This window comes from Rhinoraja longicauda, chromosome 15, assembly GCF_053455715.1.
Source record: "Rhinoraja longicauda isolate Sanriku21f chromosome 15, sRhiLon1.1, whole genome shotgun sequence".
NCBI lineage: Eukaryota > Metazoa > Chordata > Chondrichthyes > Rajiformes > Arhynchobatidae > Rhinoraja > Rhinoraja longicauda.
Genome location: NC_135967.1, coordinates 29,801,890 through 29,807,889, shown reverse-complemented (window position 1 = coordinate 29,807,889; position 6,000 = coordinate 29,801,890).

The following is a 6,000-nucleotide window of genomic DNA, read 5'->3' as shown; positions in this document are numbered from 1 at the left end:
ATGAAAGGAATTATACATGCTTAGAAATGAATTCCCCTGACAGCATTTATTTTAAAGTAAATAAATATTTTAGATAAATAGGCATTTTTAGATTGGGTAAATTAACAACAAAATGAGTGGGAAATAGGATAGTGGAGATTTCTGCAAATAAATAAACAATTTGGTTCTTTCAACGTAAAGATTGTATATTAAAGAAATAAGCAGTGGAATGTTCTTTTGAGCAAAACTATATGGACACTGAGATTATTGTTACAAGCGGTAGTATACAAAATTGTTCATTTTTTGTATCTAGTAGTCAACTTTCAAGGAGTTCATGCACATTGTAACATTGCATTGACTAAAGTACCTGCAAATCTAAGCCAGGCCCAGGTTGCCCAGATAGCTGCATAGCAAAATGGTAGCACAGAGCCAAAGCGCCTTCCTCCTCGAACTTGAATCCTGGATACGTAGATTTGGAAGAGAGCTCCAGGGATCAGCACCCATGGAATAGTGAGATGAGCTTGGAGCTGGTCCATATTTGCACTCTGAATGGCAGACAGGGCTGCTACCCCATTGCAGATGTAGAACAGGGCATCTGGAAGCTGTACAGTAGTAGAGGATGGAAGCTCTTCGGCTTTGGTGAACATTTTTTTCATGGCAAATAGAACATTTTGAAATGTTTTTGTGGAGAGGAGCTGGGTTCCAATGGGAATCAATGTCTTTTCTGCGATGGAGTTGATTAGACTCGCAAACGTTATGTAAAGGGACAAGGCTGTGTACATTGAGCAAATCACACCAAAAAATATATAGTATGAAACATTGTCAATCTGAGGAATGGTGGAGATGGTGAGTAGAAGGAAAAAGCCATTGTGGATTATTTCAAGTTTGCTTCTATTCAGAGACATCAGACATAAAATCAAAGCGGTGGCCAAAAAAAACCAATCGCCAGTCATTCTGATTCTTATGATATTTAATTTATCAACATTGCTCAGAACTGAAAGAATGAACTCCTCCCAGGACTTCACAAGCCAGTACATACTATGGACACCAAACTTTGTGGCAAAGTAGACATCAGTACGCAAGTAGCTATAATAGCTTCCGTAAAGCTGTGCAATAGAATTGATACTGACCCACACTGCCCCCACATAAAATGTTCTCATGTACCCAAAGCAGTAAAAGGCAAAGACAAAGGGAGAAATCACACTGCATAGGTTACCAAGAGCCATTGGCTCTGCATATTTAGTATTCTTCTTCTTCTCCTCACCAAGGCTCTTAGAAGAAGAATTATCATTTGTCCCTAGAAGTAGAACATTAAATAATGCATTGCCAAACCCAGGAAGGACATATCTCTGTGTGACTCCCTTTAAAAGTAGGGCAGTAGCTCCGTAAAGTCCAAACCCAACTATCACTAATTCAAAGATTCCGGATACTATTAAAGCCCATTGGCCAAAGAGGCCGACGGCCTCAAAGATGAGTGTTACTGTAATGGCCCCGAACACAAATGGCATGATGTAATTAGTTGTGGCAGAACAAAAGGACAATATAAATGCCACGCTAATGTATGCTACAAGTCCAGCAACAGCTGACTCATTGATTGGGGGCAGGGTCACATTTAGACTACTAATTGGCGCGCTGCTGTTTATTGGATACAGGTTGGTGGCTGTCTCATTCAGAGGGGAATTGGCTCCCAAAATAATCCGAGTTGCTCCAAAGCTGCTCCACAGAGCTGAGAATGCTATAAAGGCTGTGCCCCCAAGATGGTCATACTTTCTGAAGGCCATTAAACCAGCAAAAAGTTGTGTCACTCCGCCAATCAGAATAAGGTGAACTCCTACAAAACAGAAAATAAAATATTTAAGTAGCATTGATTCCTTTGAAAGATCTCTTTCAATTTCAAACCCATCATCTTAAAGAGTACCATGAAAAGTCAACACATTCAAAAGATATTCCCTCAAAAGGGATCTCTGCATCAGAATTATTTAAGAACAATCGTTGAAAATCTCCCATTTATTAACTTAAAATGTTAGCTTTCTAAGAAGTTCGTTTCACACTGTAACAAAATTATAGCTTTAATACTTGGCAGGCGGAGCGCAACTGACTCCAAACGGAAGTGAAGGACGATCCATAGAGAATGCAATCTCTCGATGCTGGGATTTGACATTGCATGGTGTACCAATTATTAGGCATTTGAGAGGTGTGCAGTCTCTAACCATTATAATTTGTTTTGGGTCAGATTAACAAGTACATCAAGGGTACTTTAAAGTAAGATTGATACTGCACACGAATTATAGACAATTCAGAATCAAAGTGGCACAAGACTGCTTTCTCTAGAATCTTTCAAAGTCTATTTCAGGAGCAAACAGGGCTAACAGCATTAGTGTTATTATGAAGCAGATCTGCACTCATGCAAAGCTGTGGTAAAATATTACTACAGCTTAATATGTGTCAAGATTCTAAAGTGAGTGTTGGAATGATAGCCCCTTAACAAAGTAATAATGATGTTCCATAAACATTGATTAATTGGACTTTCTTCAATGTCGCTTCATAACATATTCTCTATACATGTACTAAAGGATAGGGGAATAGCTAACAGGAGAACATTTCTGGGTGGGTTCTCCTGGTTATTATGCATGACATCAGCAAAGGAACATTGGAACCACGACATAATCAAAAGACATGTTCACAATTTTTGGGGCTATTATTATATCTGTTCCTCTAATGTTACTCCAATGAGTTAGATATAGCTCTTAGGGCAAACGGAATCAAGGGATATGGAGAGAAAGCAGGAACAGGGTACTGATTTAGGATGATCAGCCATGATCATATTGAATGGTGGTGTTGGCTCGCTGGTGGTGCTGGCTCGAAGGGCCGAATGGCCTACTCCTGCACCTATTTTCTATGTTTCTGTTTACAATCAAGAGAATGGCTGCAGAATTATGTCTCCATTCAATTGACTGGAAGCATCGTCAGAGCAGCAGAAGAGATCATTTAGCACTAGAAATATTGTTTGTTGTAAATGGTGCTCCAATCTTTTCTTCTGAACTCTGAGATTAACATTTGAATGAAAGTTAGTTTGGAATATATTTCCAAATTCCCTTTGGCATTAAACAAATATGCAAAAGAATAAATGGACAGATACTTGTTTGGATTGTAAAACAAATATCATAACATTTCAGGGAAATTAAATCCTCTCAGTTCAAACCATTTTTATTCATGTGAGGGATGAGGACGTCATTGGCAAGACTTGCATTCATTGCATATTTATAATTGGCATTGAGTTGGTGGTTGGTTGCCACCGCCTTGAACTTTTAAACTCACAATTTATCTCCCCAAACACTAAAAGGTTTTTGACCAGGTGTTTCATGATTTAGATACTCTGACAGGAGGCTTTATTCATTTGGATCTGAAACTGTAGGTGGTGGATTTTTATGAGTTTCTGCTATCCTTGCTCTTAGAGGTGGCAGAGTTCATGGGTTTGGGAGATGTTGTTACTGTACCCTCAGGGAGTTGCTGCAGTGCATTTTGTAGATGGTTCAGTTGGGAGTGCTCTCTCCCCGACAGCCATTGAATTCATTTGTTACTTGAACAACATCACAACAAAACATTTCAAGATTGTTAATATAAAACAAAATTGTTTCCTCTGGGCTTTTTTATTGCTATCGTTTTCAGTCACCAGTTACAACATACTGCAGTACTATTACTAACCTGCCAAAATGTTTTCAGTTCCATTAGCCAGACTATTTGTATTCACTTGAGCAAAATTCTGCAGAGCTACAAGGAAGGCACTGATCACGTTGGCCAGAAGTCCCAGGACTCCTGGCTCGCTGTAAAAGACAGCAGCAAAACCTTCTGGACTGGACATTTTGTTTTATATCTAGAATAAATGAATAAATGGATAAAGAAATATTATGATTTAGTAAAATGCACAGGCCATCTTCTTTAAGTCTAAAATGATTCAATTTACAAATGGAAGTCATTAAGAACTTGACATCTCTGTTTGTGTCAAAATAAATCACACGTGCCAAGTTAGGATATAATTTGCTAAGCTACTCATCAGAGATTTACCATATTTACCTCTGTGGCACTGTCAATGCACCTGAACACCATAAACCACTGAAAATGTCAGAACTTCCTTTAATACCCTAACTATTGCCATTTTTTTGTAACTGACTTCCCACTTTTGGTATATATCAGGTGCATCTTTTTTCTTATTTAGTTCCACATAATTCCTTAGCCATCTTATTGCAGAATGACGCTGGGTTTTGGTTCATAGATAACTTAAATTTGAAACTGTAAATCACTGTGTTAAAATTTCCAAATGACCTTGCTTTGTTTGATCCAATTTCCCTCAATCTTCGTCATCACCTCTACCTCCAGTACTCCTCCTCCCCTCCTCCCCTTTCCCACAATTTCCTATTTATATTCTCCACACTTTCCATTTTAGGGCATATCATCCTCAGTCCCCTTCAATTCTGACCATTGATGGATTAATATTGATCTGCTCGCCACTGACGCTTACCCCCCCCCCCCCCCTCCCCACCATCTAACAAGCCACTTTCAACTATTCCACCACACTCGAGAATCCTCTAAATCAAACACATTTGCTGCCTTTACGTTTTATCCATTATAAATAACCTGAGTCACAATGCAAACAAGAGTTGCAATTAGTGAAAAATGATTGTTCGGGTTGTTTGGAAAAATTATCTAACATTTCTTAATGCTGATCAATGTACTTAACGTTACTCTACACAAATAACAGCAGCTTTGAGATTTTCGTAGGAAATTCAGCAATTGGAGAGGTTGAAATAGAAGACCGGAAAAAAACCTGATTCAGTTGTTTCAACAGTTAACATTGTGAATTTGGCGCCATCTAAAGGCTATGAAGAAAATGTGAATTAAATCTTGTGCACAGCATTCACTGTCAAGTTCCCCATCGCCATCCATCCCCGAAGCCCACCACACCCGCGATCGCTGGAAAATAATGTGATAACTGCATTAAACGCCGCAACAGCAAACAATACAACTCAAAGATTACTGTGGGAGCAGGAGATCCGAAGCAAGAGCCGGAGGGGGAAAGTCTGACCGGTCGAGGATTCCAAGAACTCGGTAACATTTATTACAACTTTATTACAGCACCCTGCAAAGAAATCTGAATTGAAAAAGTGTCACCAAATCATTGAAAGATTTGCCGGACAGAAGTGCTCACAGACTTGCGGAACCATGTCAATCGTATCTGTTTCCGACGCCGATATCAGCACAAGCATTAAGTTTATTCTGTGCTATCTGTGGTCGATGGTATAATTAACCAATCCTTACTTTAGAGAGAAAAAAAGGCGCTCCAATACATTATTATGTATTATTCACGAAATTATTTACTAATTAAATGGCATTGATGTGAGCCAGGCTATGTGAAGAATTTGAGTTGTAATTTCCACATACTCGTTATCATCAGCTGGAGAGATATTTAGATATTGAAGTCAACAATGTTTTACATATTTGATATCTGAAATCTGTAACAGATTTCGAGCCCTTTAAAACGACATGTTATTTACGACAGACGTTTGAACCACTGAACTGTTTCAACGTTAATAAAGTTTAACATCTATATCGAAAGTACTGTATGTCGCTTACATTCAACGTTTCAGATGACCGCCTTCCTCTTTGTAATTATAAGTCTCCTGCATTCAGTTTTATATGGCCCGGGAAGAGGAAATCGATCGAAATGTGTCCCCTAATAGAACCACCCCTAGGGACTCGAGTTAAAAATAAACGCGCAGCCTATCGTCGTCGTTTCGTTTTTCGTCATACCTTTAATTGCAAATGTGTACGCATATGCCAAAGAACACTAACCCCACCGGAACATTGGAGAAAGTGGAAAACAAAAATCTGGAAACTCCTTGATGCCTCATGATTTTGGAATGAAGAAGACATTTGTCGGTGGAACTGCCTGGGGGGGGGGGGGGGGGGGGGGGGGAGGGGGGATCATTATTCAGTTGTTATAAAATCCCACGTAGAACACGT